Raw genomic sequence first — 19,540 nt, forward strand, 5'->3', positions numbered from 1 at the left:
CCCCTCTTGGTTTGCTTGAGACTTCCGGAGAGCAGATCGAAGGTGGAGGATCGAGGCCAGGATGTCTCTCCGCTCTGCGCCCTGGCTGCTCCTGGCGTTGGTGGCGGTCGCTCTACGAGGGAGATGCTTCGGTGGGTCCCTTTGAGGGCCTTGGGGGGGTGGGTCTCCCATTTTATCAGGCAGGGAATCTCTCTCTCTCTCCTCCCCCCCAAAAGTTTATTCCCAGAAGGAAACTCCTGATTCGGTCCTCCTTCTAGTCCGCTCCCCCTCCCCCTCTGGCCACTTTGGGATTAGGCTCCAAAGTTGCCCCCCCTCCAGGAGATCCCCTCTGGGAACAGGACAAGGGTGGACCCTCTAGATGTCACTCAAGTCTACTTGGGCGCCCCGAAGCTCAGTTCCTTCCCTCCCCCAAAGTGGAGATTGTCGGAAAGCGGCGTTTGCAGGTGATCAGGTCAGTTCTCAACTTCCTGGCTGCCTTCGCCCAACCCCTCTGCCTGGGTCCTCTTCCCTGCCTCTGCCGATGATCTCTGGCTCTTTGGGGCTTCTGGTGCTGGGAGGACCCGGCTTGTTTCTGGGTTCCCAGCATTGGCAGAGGCCGGAGGCTGGTGCAAAAGGAGCGATGGGGATAAGGCTGCTGTGTGAATGCAGCAGGCTAAGAGTCCGGAGAGAGAAAGGCTCCTGGAATATCCTTCCTCAGGATTCTCCTTCCTTCCTTTTCACTTTCTCCTGGATCCTCACCCTCCCACTGCATCCCAAACCCCAAGATCCTCCAAATTTTATTTTCTGGGACAAGCAGGGATCATTTGTCTCCTTGGGTGTTCCTTCTTCCATTCCAGAAGCCCATAATGTGGGACAATTTGCAGAATTAAAATAGATGAAATCTAGTATTATGATGTTATTATTCCTTAGTAATCAGGAAGGGGCCTTGGGGTGTTCCTGGGTTGATTGCTCAGAGAAACTATCAGGGCAGACGCTTTTCAAAAGACAGAAAGAAAAGCTAACAGCTAATTTAAGGATTAAAGAGGCTGGGTGGAGGCAGAAGAAGAGAAGAATCTCTGGATGGGGAGCATGGAAATGAAGGGTTTGCTTGGAGACAGACAGGCCCAAACTGACATGAAGGGTTTCTTGACTGTGAAGATGTCCAACCCGAGTTCCATTCAGACGTTTCTCCTCTCAGGCAGACTTCAGCTTCCTCACTGCTCAGCCCCACAAGGGAAAGAAACAAGGGTTCTGGATCACGGAGAGTCCGATTCCCCCCTCCTTCTGTTGGAGAAAAGCTCCGATCCCTTTGGATCCTGAAATCTCCCCAGAGCAGGAAGTGGATCTGGGGCTCCCATTCCCCAAAAGCTCCGAGAAGCCTCCGGGATTGTGGGGAGAAGCAGGAAGGGGGAGGCCCAGGCCTTTGCCTTGGACTGGGAAGGACTGGGAGGCCATACTGGAAGAATTGGGCAGTGGGACTAACAGGCAGTCCTCTACTTAAAACAGTTCACTTAGTGACTATTCAAAGTTGCAATGTCATTGAAAATAATGATAGTATGCCAATTTTCGCACTTATGACCATTTTAGCGTCCTCATCCTCACATCTGAGATTTGGATGCTGGCAAAGGATTCGTATTTATGACGGTTGCAGTCTCCCCATATCACGTGACCCCCTTTTGCCATGTTCCGACAAACAAAGTTAATGGAGAAGCCAGATTCACTTAACAACCAGGTTATTAATTTAACAACTGCAAACAATTCATTTAACAACTGTGGCAAGAAAATTTGTAAAATGGAGCAAAACCACTTAAAATGTCTCACTTAGGCACAAAAATGTGGGCTCAATGGTGGTCATAAGTCAAAGGTTTAAAAGGTTTATTGCACTTGTATGCCGCCCTATTTCCCCTGAGGACTCAGGGCGGCTAACAACCGAAGGGGAAGGGAATAACACAGACAAAAAAAATAACAACAGAGAAACAAAAAAACAGAAACAATTTAAAAGCAGTCAACAGCCACACAAATTCGAGTGGGGATGGGAACTCATCAGCCCCAGGCCTGTTGGAACAGCCAGGTTTTGACGGCTTTGCGGAAGCCTGAAGGGTGGCGAGGGTCCGAATCTCCACGGGGAGATCGTTCCAGAGGGCCGGAGCAGCCACAGAGAAGGCCCTCCTCCGGGTGGTCGACAATCGGCATTGGCCAGCAGATGGAATTCGGAGGAGGCCTAGTCTGTGGGATTAATGGGCCTTTGGGAGGTAATTGGCAGCAGGCGGTCTCTCAAGTACCCAGGTCCAATACCATGAAGGGGCTTTATAAGTGACGACTAGCACCTTGAAGCGTATCCGGAGACCAATAGGCAACCAGTGCAGCATCCCGGAGGATAGGTGTAACGTGGGTGTACCGAGGTGCACCCATAATCGCTCGCGCGGCTGCATTCTGGACAAGCTGGAATCTCCAAATGCTCTTCAAGGGCTGCCCCATGTAGAGCGCATTGCAAGAGCCTCCCGGTTCAGGTAGGAACGCAATTGGTGCACCAGGCGAACCTGGGCAATGCCCCCCTGGTCCACAGCCGACAAAGATGATGTTCTAAAGTCAGCTGTGGGTCCAGGAGGACTCCCAGATTGCGAACCCTGTCTGAGGGGCGTATAATTTCACCCCCCCAGCCTGAGAGATGGAATACATGGCCAATTGTTGGGAGGGAAAAACACAAGCCACTCGGTCTTGTCTGGATTGAGTGCAAGCTTTGTTTACCCCATCCAGACCTAACAGCCCCCAGGCACTGACACATCACGTCAACCGCTTCACTGAGTTGGCACGGGGCGGACAGATACAGCTGTGTATCATCCGCGTACTGGTGATATTTTATCCCGTGCCGCCGAATGATCTCACTCAGCGGCTTCATGTAGATGTTAAACAGGAGAGGGGACAGGACTGAACCCTGCGGCACCCCATACTTAAGGGGCCTAGGGGTCGACCTCTGCCCTCCAACTAACACCGACTGCGACCTGTCCGAGAGGTAGGAGGAGAACCACCGAAGGACGGTGCCTCCCACCCCCACCTCTCGCAACCGTCGCAGAAGGATACCATGGTCGATGGTATCGAAGGCCGCTGAGAGGTCAAGGAGCACTAGGACGGAGGCATGACCCCCGTCGCTGGCTCTCCAGAGATCATCGGTCAGTGCAACCAAAGCAGTTTCCGTGCTGTAGCCAGACCTGAATCCAGACTGAAGGGAGTCTAGATAATCGGTTTTGTCCAAGGACCGCCGGAGCTGAGAGGCCACCACTTTCTCAACAACCTTCCCAACAAAAGGGAGGTTGGAGACTGGATGATAGTTATTTAGAATGGCTGGATCCAAAGACGGCTTCTTCAGGAGGGATCTCACCACTGCCGCCTTTAAGAGCGGGGGGGAAAGAACCCCTCCTGAAGGGAGGCAGTAACTATCGCCTGGATCCAGCCCCGTGTCACCTCCCTGCTAGGACTACCTTTGGAGGTCCTGCCCTTTTCCATGGAGACCCAGGTTCTGCCCAAATATGTCCCATGATGGATCCTGAAAATGATCTTTCAAATCTTTGGTGAAAGAATTTCTCATCTGAAGAGCTTTCAGAATGGAGACCAAAAAGGGGCCTTGGGGATTTTCCAGTTTAACAGATTTCCCAGCTGCATTTTATTCACTTTATTTTCTTTTTATTCTTGTAACCTGGTTAGAAGTTGTTGTTTTTCTGTTCACTGGGCAGCCTTAGAGTCTCTTCCCAGCTGAGCCCCCCTCCCACCCCTCCATGGTTGGTCTCAGCAGGAACTCAAGCAGCCTCAGTGGGGACAGGGGGGTGGGGGCAGGTTGGAGAGGCCCATGGATTTCTGGGAATGAGGGGAATTCTGGGAATTGAAGTCCAAATGGCTGAGAAACTCTGATTTAGGCCTTTGCGTTGAGAGTCTCTGATCCTGTGAAGGGTTGGAGAGCAGGATCCCAATCCCCTCCCGAGGAGGCTGAGGGGCATTTCTGCCTTTCTTTGGGCTGACAAAGTGCAGGATGAGCCCCAGAGGAGGACGAGGGTCAGAGCAGCTTCTGGGGAAAGGGAAGGGGGAGATTCAGAGAAAAAGCCTCCGTGGATGATGGTTCCGGGGCCCTAACTGGGTGGCTGAGATGAAGAAATCTGGGGATAATCCCAGTGAGATTCCCTGTGGAAGGAGGGGGAGCCCCTCGGAGTCCTGGGTTCAAGGCCGATTCCTGCTCAGATGGCTGAACTCTGGGAGGGGAGGGGGATTGTCCAGGGCGGTGGGAGAGGGACAGGAGGAAAATTTGGGAGGCTTCGTGGCTTCATTGCTGCTCCTTTCTCTGCCCTCTTTGCCTCCCCATATTGAGGTTAGGGTGAGGGTTCACATTGGCCTCTGGTCTCACCCGGATTCCCCCTCCCCCATTTTATAACATCTGCAGCTTTTAACCAGCCACTTTGGCCCCCAGTGATGTCAATGGACAGTTGGGGTGACCAGGTGAGGTTACCTGCTGCTTTTGAGCTTCTGGGGGTGGAATCCCCTCTTTTACCTGCGGGGCCACTGCAGCCTCCTTGGGGCAGAGACTGAGCAATCCAGAAGGGGGTTTGAGGGAGGCCTTGTTGGAAGAGGGGAGGACACAATTGGGGCAGGTGAAGTTTGGGGGACCAGACCTTCCCCTCCTCGCTCACCCCCCACCTTCCCTGCCCTCCAACCCTTCAGGCCCCCCAGAAGCTTCTTCTTTCCCTCTCAGTCGCTCATTCCCCCTCCTTCCTCCTCTCCCCCATCTCCCCCTTCCTTTCCCCCCTTCCTCCTCCTCCCCCCAGCTCTCTTCTTCTTCCTCCTCTCCCTTCTTCCTCCGCAGAGCCTCAGATGGGAGCCTCCATGGGATCCGGGTCCTTGACTGAAGCCCCCTAACTCTTCTCTTCTGGCTCCCTTCCAGGCGCCTCCTCCCACTCCATGAAGTATTTGTACACCTCCATCTCGGACCCCAGTCAGGGGGAGCAGCCCCACTTTGTCACTCTGGGGTACGTGGACGATCAGGTCTTTGTTCACTACGACAGCCACAGCCGGAAGATGCAGCCTTGAGCCTCCTGGATGGAGAAGGTGGGGAAGGAGGATCCCCAGTACTGGGACAGAAACACCCAGAGAGAACGTGTCAACGAGGAGTGGTTCAGAGTAAGCCTGGAGAACCTGAGGAGTCGCTACAATCAGAGTGAAGGTGAGTGATGGGTCTGGTGGCTCCTCCAGCCCCATAATCCCCTCCCCAGGAACCAGAGGGGGGAGAAAGGAGGGTCCCTTCAAAGGGAAAGGCTCCTTCCACACCTTTTAATAAGTCTTTTTTTATATATGTTTATTCTTTTCTTTAATCAATATAAGATTGTCCCTGTCTCCATTGCTGACGATTTCTGCCAATTGCAGTTAATGGAATCATGTTTAAATTTCTCAATTTCTCTTTCTGGATGTTGATATAAACTGAGGTTAAAAGAGACCGAAATCTCCCCTCCCTCCATGACAGTTGGAGGGTCCTGGGTGGATCTCCTGCTGTGGGGGAGGAAGGGAATCACAGGCCTCTCCCCCCCCCAAAAAAGAAGGCAGGTGGGTCCTAAGGAGATCCTGGGGGAAGCAGATCCTCCTCCTTCTGTCTGTTTCCACCCCAGAGAAATGAGGGATCTGGTGCAGATCCACCTGGGGAGACTAGATCCCTTTCCTTCTCCCCCTTTTTGGGGGCAATGAGGGGGGCCCAAACGCCAGGAGCTTCTCTTCATCCTCCAGTTGGAAGGAGAGGCCGGGAGGCCCAAATGGGGTGGGGGCTCTTGGAGGGGGGATCAGAGGTCCAGGATCCTCCCGATGGTCTTGAGGGGGAAAGAGAGGAGAGGAAGAAGCCTCCATTTGGGGCCCTTCCTGAGTCCCTCAGAGCCTTCCTGGCTTCCCCTCCTTGGTCCCTCAGGCTGAACTCCTGCCCTGCCCTCTTGGAGGGGCTGCCCTGGATGGGGGGGGCTCTTTCTTCAGCATAGCCCCCCCTTCTTCTGCCACCTTTGGGGGGAGAAGATTCGCCTCCAAGGAACCTCATTTAGGAAAAGGGATGGAAGGAAATGTGTCTGTAGCTAAAGGATCCTTTTGGCTGAGGAAAACCTTCTCCACAAACATCCCCCATTTCCACTCTTTTCCTCCCAAGAGCTCTTCCAGTCCTGCCCCTGATCCCCCAGGATCCCCCCCAGATCCCTCCAGGCCCCCTGCTGGCCTCCCAGGGGATCAGAGCTGGGCCCAGAGGGCTCCCCCTGGTGGAGGAAGGAGGAAGGAGAGCGGCCGGAGGGGAGGGGAGCCTCCTTTCCAGGCTAAAGAGCCCCCAAGGTCCCAACCGTCCCTCCAAGGGAGGCTGCTTCCCCCCTCCCATCGCCTGGGTCGCCTCCTCTGGACCTTCCCCGGCTCCCTCCTCTCCTTTCGGAGGCCTTTGGATCACAACTGCTCCCAATACTCCAGATGTGGTTGCTCTGCCTTGTGTCAGGCCTGCAATTACATTCCTTTTAGAATTTTGGCCTGCCACACTTTCTCTTATTTCATTATGCTGTTTCATTAGTATAATTGATGGGAGGGGGGAATAGACAGGAGTAGGATTGTGGAATGTATTGTTTTCATTCTTTATTAGAAGTCAAGGTCATCTTTTGTCTCCGCACTTTTACACCTGACCGGAAGCAGCTGGGTGTGGATGCGAGCATGGAAGAAGAAGATTGGACCATGTGATGGATTGTGTGTGTGGGGACAAGATCATGAACTTTTAACTGGGTGGAATTCTGATGTAATTTCCAGAATTGGGATTAACACAGATGTGCCAAGACGTCTGCTTTATTAAATTGGAACTTTAAGGATCGTTTTGCCTTGGACTCTGATTTAATTCTACATGATACTTGGAACGCTGACACCTTGATTCATGTAGAGGCTGTGTGACATTTGCCTCTCCTATGTTTTCAATACCATTTTAATGATCCCTGACGTCCTGTCAGCCTTTTAAATTTCCTATCTGATTTTTACTAAAACATTTCAACAAAAAGATAAAAACTAATAGAAAGTAACATAAGGAAGAGAGAGAGAGGAAAGTTTATAACTTCACAGCAGTTATAAACATAAATATATTTTATCCTCTCTAAAGCCTCCTTTGTTAAGTTTTTGACCCTGGACGATCCCTTGAACTATTTTTCAGATGTCAGGAAACCCCCTGAACATCCAGGCTCAGAGATGGGCCAGAATTGTTTCATGCGTAGACCTGTAGAGATGCATTAATAGTGTTCTTACACTAAACATCAAAAACGAAACTTGCCTTTTCAATGTGATCCCTGTGCTTTCTTTTTGCTGCACAAATATTCAATTCTGTGCCAAACCTGAGATAAGAACACATTTCATCTTCAAGGGAAAGAAGACAATTTCTGTCTTAGCTTTTGATGCTTCTGAAATGACAGAATTTGTTCTTAGAAGTTGAAAACTGCAGCCAAATATTTAGTGCTTTCCTGTGAATGGCAGGAGATTCTTCTTGGACAGAAATCCAGAACTATTTTTTCCATGGGGAGATCAGGGAATCTCCTCTCAAGGGAAGGATTAGACTGGATCTCCCAAGGATCTTCCTCTTCCTCCAAAGGGAAGTTCTCTGGCTGAGCAGAAGATGCAGAGAAAGGATCTCCTCACCTGTCATTCCTGGGTGTGGAGAGGAAAGGAGAGGACTGGTCAGTTTAGTTCAACTCTACTTCCAGGTGGTTTTCCCTTAGATTCGAGGGTTCCTGGTGTCCTTCCTCCCTCTCAAGCCCACACAGGAGTAGGAACAATTCAGGTTTTTCCTTTTGGTTTTCTTTTAAATCCAAGAATCTCTTCACTTGAACTGGAAATATCTTCTCCAGGGCCTTCAAACTTCATTTCAAAGGTCAATAACCCTTTGGGTCTCCAGATCAGACTGGGCCACTTGCTGCTGTTGCTGAGGGAAATATTCCTTTCGGGCCCTTCAAGACTTCATTCCCACATTGCACTAAACCATGGTTTGTTTCTGGTTAGCCCAAAGAGGGAACCAGCCCTTGTGACTTGGTGCTATTTGTGAACACAGAGCATGATTTATGGTCACAGGGATCCCTGCAAGCTTTTTCCAGATCAAGCAGATCCTCTTTGAGGCACAAGATTCTCATTCCCTCTTTGCAGCTGCAGGTTCAGGCAACTTTTCCCTCTCTGGGATCTCTTCCTTTCCCCCCAAGAGTTCCCCCTGCAGAGAAATGGCAGAAGGAAAGATGGAAGGGTCTCCGTCCTTCCGTTTCTTTGCGACTCCTTCTTTTCTCCATCTCCCTCGGGATCCTCTGCTGGCTTTCCCAGATTCCCTTTTCCTGGGGAGCTTCAGGGGCTCCATCCTGGGGGGGAAATGCTGATCGAGGGAAGGGAAAAGGGCAATTACTGATGGGGACTTCTTTCCCTTGAATGCTTGGGAGGAAATGGGGGTGTCAGTACCTGTGTCAAGGTCACTGCAGGGATGGGGTCTCTGTATATCTTCAGGACTCCCCAAACCATCTTCCTTTCTGTTTTTCAGGCCTTCACACATGGCAGCTGATGTATGGCTGTGAGCTCCAGAGAGACGGGAGCAAAAGAGGATTTTATCAGTATGGTTACGAAGGGAGGACCTTCATCACCTTCGACAAAAAGACCCTCACCTGGGTGGCTCCCGACCCCCAGGCCCAGATCGCCCAGAGGAAATGGGACGCTCTTCCAGGATTGAATCAGGGAAAGAAGGCCTACCTGGAGGAAATCTGCATTGAGTGGCTGGAGAAGCACCTGTCGTATGGGAATGAGACGCTGCTGAGGACAGGTGAGCATCTGGATCCAGGCTGGACTTTCCTCCTTTATGGCTGGATCTCTTGTACACATTCAGCCCCTTTGGGTCCCTGGTCTTTAGCCTGTTTGCCCTGGTGGGAATCCCCCTCCTCCTCTTCCAGCACCTCTTGCATGTAGACCAGAACTTCCCCCCTGTGATCCTTCATCCCTCCAAGATCATCTGGATGAGATGGGAGATTTTCCTGTGCACCGCTTGGAGAGTCCAAGCAACGGGTTAATTCAGTCTGGTTGCCCTGGGACTGAGGAAACGTTTTCCTTGGCCACGCCTCCTGGTGTTGCTAATCCCCAGAATTTTTCCTCAGTCTGCCCGTTCAGGATTGTTTTGTGTGAGCTCCAGCTAAATTATTCCCTAGGCTTGGACTCTCCACTCTAAACTACTTTTTCGTTCAATTTATTACCTTCCTTCCCTACTACCTTCAGAGATTTATTATTTTCCTTGCAATTCTTGGTGTTTTCTTCGTCGTCGCTGATTCATTTGGAGGCCAGGCAGTAGGCGTGGTGGTGGGGTACTCCGTCGCCGGCCACATTAGGACCACCATAGACTCTGCAGAGTGGCAATTGGACCTGGCTCTGTTCCGCCAGCTGTCTCTCAGGTTTGGCACCCCAGTAGTCAACCTCTTTGCCACCAGGGATAACATGCAACTCCAGCGGTTCTTCTCCCACTTCCACTCACTGGGATTGGAGGGGACGGATGCTCTCCAGTGCAGCTGGCCCCAGGGCCTGCTATACGCCTTCCCTCCTCTCCCGCTTCTTCCAGAAGTAATCAGCAATGTCATCGCAGAAAGGGCAGAGGTGGTCCTCGTGGCTCCTCATTGGCCCCAGATGTTGTGGTTTGCCGACCTTGTCAGCCTGTCGGTGTCCCCTCCATGGAAGATCCCTCCGGATCAGGTCTTCCTCAGCCGGGGGCCATCGTCCATTCAAAACCCCAGTGGCTCCAGCTGGCTGTCTGGCACTTGAAGGGGACCTCCTGAGAAGTGAGGGCCTATCGGAGGAGGTGGTACGTACCATTCAGGCTTCTAGACGCCCTTCGACGACCAGAATCTATGACTTCCTGGGCTACCTTTGCCAAGTGGTGTGACAACTTGCAGCTTGACCCTGTCATTGCTCCTGTGTCCCGTGTCTTAGACTTTCTCCAAGGAGGACTCAAAAAGGGCCTCGCCCCGAATACTCTCCGTCATCAGGTGGCAAATGTCCACCATTTGGTCCGGTGATCCCAATCTGCCCCTCAACAGGATTCCCAGGGTTCGCTGTTTCCTCAAGGGCGCTTCCAACTTACGTCCTCCAATGGTCCACCGTTATCCCACCTGACAGCTGTCAGTGGTCTTACAGGCTCTCACTTCACCATCCTTTGAACCTATTCGTACCTCCTCTCTTTGCTATCTTACCTTGAAAATGACCTTTCTCATTGCTATAATGTCTGCGAGATGCATTTCAGAGCTGGCAGCCCTGTCCATCTGACAGGATCTGTATATTATTCACCCTGACAGGGTTGTTTTGCGGCTAGATCCAGCATTCATTCCAAAAGTTAATACTTGGTTCCACAGGGCGCAGGAAATCATACTGCCTAACTTTTGTCAGCGTCCCTCTCACCCTTGGAAGTGCACCTGGCACAAGTTGGACGTCAGATGGGCCCTGCAAGTCTACATCAGCCACACTGCAGACTCTGCAAGTCTTCGTGTCGTTCCAGCCTGGCTCCTTGGGCAAAAAGTTCTCATCTTCCACAGTAGGCAGATGGCTGAGAGCGTGCATCGCCGCTGCCTACGAGAACCAGTCCAGGGCGGTGCCTCGACACATTGCCATTCACTGTACGAGAAGCACGGCCACCTCTGTGCCTGGGCCACCCAGGCCTCAATTGACGACATCTGCGGGGCGGCCACTTGGTCTTCGCCATCGCCCTTTGTCAAGAACTATAAATTGGACGTGTATGGCTCGGCTGTGGCTTCTTTCGGCAGGAGGGTTCTCCAGACGGTTGTTCCCATGACCAATTCCCGGGACTGTCTTCCTGCCCGCCCAGATGGCACATAACTTGGGTATATCCCATTGCTTGGACTCTCCAAGCGGTGCACAGGAAAAAGACCATTGGTTTACCTGAAGGGTCCTTTTCTGTGCACCGCGGGAGAGTCCAACCCACCCTGGCTGAACCGTCCAGGGATTCATGACCGTCGTGTCAACTTGAACTTACCATTCTCTTACGCTTCACGCTCCCAATCTTCATGGCTCCAGACCATCTCAAAATTCTGGGGATTAGCAACACCAGGAGGCGTGGCCAAGGAAAAAGTTTCCTCAGTCCCAGGGCAACCAGTCTGAATTAACCCATTGCTTGGACTCTCCAAGCGGTGTACAGGAAAGGACCCTTCAGGTAAACCAATGGTCTATCCACCCCACCCCCCACACACACTGATGATTTCCCACAGCCCCTCCCTGCCTGGGGAGGACCCTCTCCCATTGGCATCAGTCTCTCTTTGCCCCCCCCCTCTTTGAGAGACAAAATCTCTTTTCCCAATAGATCCCTGTGAGATTCCCTTTGATCTCTCTTCCTCTTAAAATTGGGGTTGTGTCCCTTGGAAAGAGGCCTGGAGCAGCCTCAGATTCAGGGGAGCAGAAGAGGAGGCAAAAAGTAGGGAGAATCTTCTGTGTTGTTGTTGTCTTGAAAGGGACCTTAAAAGACCATCTCCACTTTCCCTCCCCTGAAGGGAGCAGCCAAAGATCACTCAGAGTTCAAAGCAGCCAGAGAGGAATTTCCTTGGAGCCTCAATTTGCTTCCGGAGGTTTTTCAGGCTGAGTCCCTGGGAAGGACTCAAAATCAGGAGTTCTTCTGGTTGAGCCTTTTCCAGATCTGGATAATTTCCTAAAACTCTCGGAGAGGCTGCAAGTGTGGAATGTAAATCTTTGGGTTAAAACTAAGTGGTGGGAGATTTTCCTGCCCCTCCAAGTTTCCCACCCACCTTCCAGGCTCTGGAGGGGCTCAGAGTTAATTCTGGGGGTGCCGTTTCTGCAGAGACCCCAATGGTGACCGTGAGCAGCCGGACGGAGGTGGAGGATGGGATGGAGACGCACATCTGCCGTGTGGATGGCTTCTACCCCAGGGAGATCGATGCCTCCTGGAGGAGGGATGGGGAGGTATGGCTGGAAGAGACCTTCCATGGGTCTGTAGCCCCCACTGCGGATGGGACCTACCACTACTGGCTCAGCATCCGGATCGACCCCAAAGAGAGGAGCCGCTATCGGTGCCACGTGGAGCACGACGGCCTGCAGAAGCCTCTGGACTTGGAGCTGAAGGGTGAGAGGCTGCAGGGAGGGGAAGGCTGGGCTCTCTGGCAGGCTGGAGGGTGGTGGGAGAGAAATATGACCCCAGTTGTCTCCAGATGTGGTCATGGCTGAGCTTTCATCCAGTGGTCCTTCCAGTGTTTGAGGCTGGAGAAGCTGCAGGGACCAGACCGTAGAACTGACTTTGGGTGATGGAAAGGACAGAATCCCATCCCAATACTTGGTCTATCATGATGAAATTCCCTCAGATCCTCTCTTAGGCCTTCCCTGTTTCTTTTCTCCAGCAGAAGAGCAGAAATGACGCTGAGCCCCAGAAACAGATTTCCTTTTGTTTCCAATCCCTAGAAAGAACCAGAATCAGGAGGAGTCTGGGAGCCCCTTTTCTGAAGGGAGATTCGGACTAAAATGGATGAAGTGCAGCTGCCTTCAGGAAAGGCCGAGAGAGGCTGGACTGAGGCATCCGGAGTCAGAAAAGAGGCTCCCGAGTCTGAGTTTTTCCCCATCAGAGACTCACTTTGTTTTCCTGCTTTAAAAGTCAAAAGGTCACTCTGGGTTGCTGCTCTAAGAAAGAAGTTGCAGATTATTTTATGATACATGAATTCCTGAGGCTCAGCATAAACCCCAAGGGAAAAAGCCTTTTCTCAAAGAACTCTGCATATGCTCAGAAGTGTCCTTCACGTATTTTTACACTGGACTTCCAAAGTTGCAAAATCTTTGATTGATGACTGTCATCACAATACAAGAAATATTCAAATGTAATAGTTGTCTCAACCAAAATATTCCTTTGGTTTTTGTTGTTGTTCATAGCAAGCATCCATTCACAAGTGGCAAGGTTGCTATTCAATGGGAATCCTGAATTTTGTGCAAGAGAAATTTAAATTTAAAGTTCCCTCCTCAAAACTGCTCCCCTCCCCTCCCCAAGCAATCCCAATTTATAATGCCTTGGTAAGACCATACTTGGAATTCTTCATCCAGTTTTGTGGCCACGATATAGAAAAGATGCTGAGACTCTGGAAAGAGTGCAGAGAAAAGCAACAAAGATGATTGGGAGCCTGGAGGTTAAAACATATGAAGAGCAGTTGCAGGAACTGGGCATTTCTACTTTAATGAGAAGAAGGACTGGGGGTGACATGATACGTTCCAATCTCTCAGGGGTTGCCACAAAAAAGAGGGAGTCCAGACCTAGAACTGAGGAGAAATTTCCTGACAGGGAGAAGAATTAATCTGTGGGATGGCTTTCCTTCAGAAGTTCTGGGTGCTCCATCACTGGAGGCCTTTAAGAAGAGACTGGAGAGCCACTTGTCTGGAATGGTATAGGGCCTCCTGCTTGAGCAGAGGGTTGGACTGGAAGACCTCCAAGGTCCCTTCCAACTCTGTTATTCCCTTATTCTATTTCTGCCATTTTTATGCTATTTCTGGACTGGACAAAGAAAATGAAAGGCTGTACTTTAAAAAAAAGGCTAGGTGATATGAACTATTTTACTTCAAATAATAAAATGCAAACACTCAAACTGAAGTAAAAAGCATGCAGAGCTGCCCAATTCCACTCAGAGTCATGACTTATTGGAGCAACCAATAAAAAGAACAAAAATATTTTGTCAAAAAATTTTGTTTACATTATTGTGTTTTTGAAGTTTTTATTTTGGAAGCTGCTGTGAGTCAGAAGGTGGCAAAGGGCTGTTTTTGAGTGGAAAAGCCAAAGATGAATTCAGTTGCCTTCATGCTGGGCTGGTGTGAGAAGAAGGCAGCATCCTGAGGACATGTCCTCTAACAACGGATAGCAAGGCGCCTTCATGTTACCTTGAGAAGGACCCAAAAATGAGCCCATGGAGATTTTAATTTGGGGTATTTCCAGCTTTCACTTCTTTAGGTCTCTTCCCTGGTTGGGAAGATTGTTTGGGGTTCTCCTTCAATGATCTGCTCTTTCTCCCAATTCAGAGCCAACCAATTCAAAATCCAACCTGGGGCTCATCATCGGCTGCGTTGTGGCTGCCCTTGTCCTGGCGTGTGCGATTGCTGGGATCCTGGTATTCTTCAGTAAGTATCTTTTTGGGGGAGGGGGGTGATGGAAGGAAGATGAGGAGATCCCCCCCCCCAGTCTCTCCCTTTGGGGAGCTTCTTCTGGGCTTCCTTCTGTCCTGTTTTCCCAGCCCTCTTGGGGAGCATCTGAGATCTCTGCCTCTTGCTGGGACTCCAGTTTCTATTCAGCTGAGTCTGAGATTCGGCCTGTCCTGTCTCCTTCTGAGTTGGGAAGAGGCATCCCAGTTCCTTTGTCCCTTTCAAAGGCTTTGGTCAGAGAGCAGCAGAGAAGGATTTCCATGGAAACCTCCCTCCCCTCCCAGCTGCTCCTTCTGCTTCCCCCAATTCCCCTCCATCCATCTCGGAGGCAGCAGGTCTCTCTTGGGGCAAATCAGGAGATGCATTTGTATTTTGAAGATCTTTCTGTCTTTATCGATGGGACAAAGTGTCTGTGAAATATCTCCTGCGGGCCTTCCTCCTACAGAGGGAGAGTTTGGATGATCTTTGGTGGATTCTTTTGAACTTTCACTATTTTTTGTCTTTCCAGAGAGACGTCAAACCAACTACAATGCAGCACCAAGTGAGTGATTTGCCCTCTTTACACGCAATTTCCAACAGAGCAGGGCCAGAGGCTCCATTATTTGAGAGGGGTGTGTGTATGTATGTCTTCCTCTTCATGCTAAGAACCAGGCTGGGGAAGATTGATGATGATAGATAGATAGATAGATAGATAGATAGATAGATAGATAGATAGATAGATAGATAGATAGATAGATGATAGATAATTGATAGATATATAGATGATAGATAGATAGATAGATAGATAGATAGATGATAGATAGATAGATGATAGATAGATAGATAGATAGATAGATAGATAGATAGATAGATAGATAGATAGACAGACGTTCTCTGAGAAGATCCTGAAGCTGCAGAGGTTGAAGGGAGAAGAGAGAGATTTGTCCTCCTCAGAGGATCCAGACAAGGCAGAGACTCACTCTGTGTCTTTCTCTCCAATGCAGGAAGCAACAGGGTCATTTAGCAGCCCCCTCCCAGGTGAGTTTCCCCCTCTGGGGGCTGCATGGGGGGAGAGGGAGGAAGGGAGGGGAGGCCTTTGAGGTCAAATCTCCGACCTAAGAGTAGTACATAGAATCATCTGCTACAACGTCCTACCTGTCAATGACTCCTTCAGATTCAAGCACAACAATACAGGAGCTCACAATAGATACAAACTGAAGGGAAACCTCTCCAAACTCGGTTGCAGAAAATACGACTCCAGCACCAGAGGGGCCAATGCCTGGAATGCTCTCCCTGACTCTGCGGTTTCTCCCCCAAAGCCACAAAACTTTCACCTTAAGACTGTCTGCCGGCAACCTCACCCCATTCCTCAGAGGTCTGTAAGGGGCCTGCAGAAGCCCAACAACCTCCCTACCATCCCAGTCCCAATATTCCCTTTGATTCCTGTCCATTTCATGCATTCATCATCATGTTTATACTTATATCTGTTATCTAAGGTGTGCTTGATGAAATAAATACAAATAATAATAAATGATCAGTGGATGGGGAACATGGTTTGGGAAATCCCTCTCCTCTCTCCTGCTCCTCTCAAACATTGCAAGGGAAGGAATTGGGGGGAGAGGCATTGGTGTTCTGGGGAGGGGTCTGCCTGCCCCCAAACTCTTACCCAGAAAGCCCAGACTGTGGCCAGGCCCCTCTCGGGATCTGACTGTCCTGGATCAGGAGCCTCAGAGACCTGCAAGGAGGAGATCAGAGTATCTTCAGTGCGAGGGGAGGGAAGGGGCAGAGGAGGGGCTTCTTGAGGGTCCTGCCAGTCATGCATGGAGAGGGGGCTTCTCTCCCCTCCTTCATCCCATCTGGGAATCCCTCCCTCCGGATGCTGAAGGGAAGACTGGACTCTGGAGGACATAAGGATCCATTTCCACTTGTCTCTGGGGCCAACATGGACTTGAGTTGGGTTTGTGTATCTGAGGGGGGGCCATTGATAGGTGTTATATAACTTGTTAGGGGCAGATTCTCACCCACCTCAGGAGCCTCTGCCATCTCTGCCCCTCCCCTCCAGTGACTCTGGAGATCCCACCCAGCTGATCCCCCTTTTGAGGCTGTTCCTCCTGCTCCTTCCCTGGGCTCAGCTTTGCTGGACGGTGGGATTCCTCCTCTTGGCTCCCTCCCAGACTGACCCCGCCTGCTTTCTCCCTTCTCTTGGCAGCACCAGTGGACCCTCCCAGCAGGAGGAGAGAGGAAAGGAGTGGACGGTCCCAGCATGAAGAGAGAGGAGTGGACAGTCCCAGCAGGAGGAGAGAGGAGTGGACAGTCCCAGCAGGAGGAGAGAAGAGAGGAGTGGACAGTCCCAGCAGGAGAGAGGAGAGGTGATCGGCCTCCCTTCTGAATTAGGCCGGACTCTCAGGAGGAGCCATTCAGGGCCTTCCAGCATCCAGGAACCAGGATATATTTTGGGTCTTTAATGATTGCTTTTATCTTTGAACCATTGTTATTTTCATTGAGGAATAGAAGAAGAAAGAAAATCTTATGTGTTTATAATTGTGGAATCAAAAGGATTCAAATTGGTTGATATTTTATTTTTTATTTATTGGCATCAACCAAAGGTATGGAAGATATCTAACACACCTTCCTCCTCCTATTTTCCCCACAACGACAACAACCCTGTGAGGTGATCTGGGCTGAGAGGGAGCAACTAGCCCAAGTCACCCAGCTGGCTTTCGTGGCTGAGGCAGGACTTGAACTCACAGTCGCTTTCTAGCTTGGTGCCTTCACCACTAGGCCAAACTGCCTTCTATAGCTTGTAGTAGCTCTGTTACAGAGCTTGTAGCAACCATGTTGTTATTTCTGATGACCTTTAATGGGCTCCTGCTGATTGACAGGTTTTAGAGAAGGGTTCGTGGAGAATGGAGTGAGGATGAAAAGTTGCTGCTATTATTTTAAGGATTAAGTTATTAACCTTCATTATACCTGCTCGGATTGAAAGGTCAGATTTTTTCCCACCTCTTTATTTTTTTCTATTAGTTGTATAATAGATAGTATCTATAATGCAGGCCTGTCAAACGGGAGGCCCACAGGCCAGATATGTCACTCAAAGGCCACGCCCACCCCGGCTCCCCAAAGGAAAAAAAGTTGTGATACATCATAATCCGCCCCATAATTCAATGCAGTTTGACACCCCTGGTATAATGTATGATAGAATCTTGGGAAAAAAATGTTTCTTAAAAAAAAGAAGTGTGTGTTCTGAGATTTATGCCATTAAAGTAGTTAATAGATTTCTTTTTTTTTTAAATTAAACTTGACCGTATATTTGATCGTCTAAAATTTGACAAATAATATACCAAGTGTAGCTTTCAAACACTACATTTTTCTAGATGATCATTTATGGATTTTCATGCTATAGAAAAAGGGAACATTAGATCGATTGCGCAGCCAGGCTACTACCTCCTTAACAATTGTACACACATATACGTGTGCATATGTGTGTATATACTGTTGGAAGAAATGTCCTTCTGGGTTCGTCTCCCAAGTGGGGGAAAAGAGATTGGAGGCATGGAGGCTGCTTAGAAAGATGGTTTAATGTTTTAATGGTGGACAGGACTGCATGGCTTGAGGTCCTGGAGAAAAAGGTGATCACATGTTTCCAAGTGTTGGGTGAAGAAGAAAAAGGGTCGAGGAGGGCCTTGCAGGGCTTTTTATAATCTCTTCGGCCTCACCTATCTGTTTCCTGTTCATGTGTAAGAAATGTATTCTGATTGGTTGTTAGACTCACATGGGGCCATGCAGGGTCAACTCTCTAGGCTGAGTCCAGGTTTGGTTGAATTCTCAGATGCCATGTGGTCAGTTGGGTAAAAGGCTTATACTAGCATGCCTTGATTCCATCCCCCTGGAGCTGAAGGGGAGAACTCTTTATTATGTAAAGGGACTGGCTTAGACTTTAACGGCTCATGGACAAAGTGGGTGGGGACAGGAAGCTGCCGAGAGAGTTACTATGTCTTTTTGAAACATATTTCTTCCTTTTCACATCCAGAGAAATATTCTGCTTTTTCAATATTTCCTAGGATATTTCATTTTTCTGGGAGAGGGCTGGGTGATAACTTCCTACAGTACATATACATACATACATATGGTGTGCAGAAGAGGCCTTCATCCTGCAGTAGATAGACTGGCTAAAATGATGTTTATATATATTTATATCATCATCATCTTAGCCATTGTCTATCTACTGCAGGATGAAGGCCTTTTCCACATTTTCCCAACCAGTAAGGTCTTGAATTTTCTTTTGCCAATTGAGCCTGCAATACTTGAATACACAGAGAGAGAGAGAGACAACTGTAGTATATAAACAAATATTAATCACCTTCCATTTTGAATACATAGCGGACAAAAGTCTTTGAGAGTGAACAAGATTGATACCATGCGGTACGAAGCTCTTTCAGAATCCAGAGACCACGAAGCCCCCGCCCAGAAGGTAACAAAACCAGCCATAGAGAGGATGTGCTCCAGTATTGTCCATTCAATACTGGAGGCCCTGATCAAGCAGCGTTTAATTGCCATGTCCCGGATAGAAGGAAGTGAACGTCCAATAACCACCTACATGCAAATCAACTTTTCTGACCACCTGGCAACCAAAATCCATGGGGAAGCCAGGCTGATAACCTACCAATTGCAGCGACTCACTTAACAACGGGAGCAAGAAAGGCCGAACGTGGGGCTAAACTCACTTAACAAACTTCTCGCTTCACAACAGAAATGGTGGGCTCAATTGTGGTCGTAAGTCGAGGACTGTCTTGCTACACTCGGGATATTTATGAGGCTCCTCACCCATGGGGGTTCTCCAATGTAAGGTGGAATCTGCCTTGACAGGGAAGCTCGTTCCACAGTCAAATCATATATGGTTCCCCCCCCCCCCACAATGTGGTGTCTCATAACTTAATTTTACCCCCCAAAAATCTTATGGTACAATTGAACCATTTGTATGGTTTCTCCCTGGTGTGAAGCTTCTCATGGGGACACAAGGTTTGGGGATGGAACTGAAGGGCCATCCATACTTTAGGCTACCGTCCCAAAAGGTGCTTTTTTAAGAGGCAACTGGAGTGGTCAGGTTTTTCCTTTGAAGATGTTTCGCTTCTCGTCCAAGAAGCTTCTTCAACTCTGGCTGGATGGAATCCTTCCCTTCCCCACCATCCAGTCAGAGCTGAAGAAGCTTCTTGGTTGAGAAGTGAAACGTCTTCAAAGAAAAACCACAAAAAGCACCTTTGGGACAACCATGACCTGGAGGACTGAGAATCTCCGTAGACTTTTAGGCCACTGTTTCTTAACTGCTTCGTGAAGTGTGGTTTCCCTCCTGTTTGGATTTTTGGAATCCCGAAACGGATTCAGCTCCAGCTGAAGCTCTTCCAACATACGG

General features: G+C 49.6%; 1 pseudogene; it reads left to right on the forward strand.

Annotated features, from left to right (window-relative positions):
• The first annotated feature begins 31 nt into the window (after nucleotides 1-31).
• Nucleotides 32-17,405, forward strand: LOC116503407 (annotated as a pseudogene).
• The last annotated feature ends 2,135 nt before the right edge of the window (nucleotides 17,406-19,540 follow it).

The sequence above is a fragment of the Thamnophis elegans genome, chromosome 2 (genome assembly GCF_009769535.1).
Source record: "Thamnophis elegans isolate rThaEle1 chromosome 2, rThaEle1.pri, whole genome shotgun sequence".
NCBI classification, from domain to species: Eukaryota; Metazoa; Chordata; class Lepidosauria; order Squamata; family Colubridae; genus Thamnophis; species Thamnophis elegans.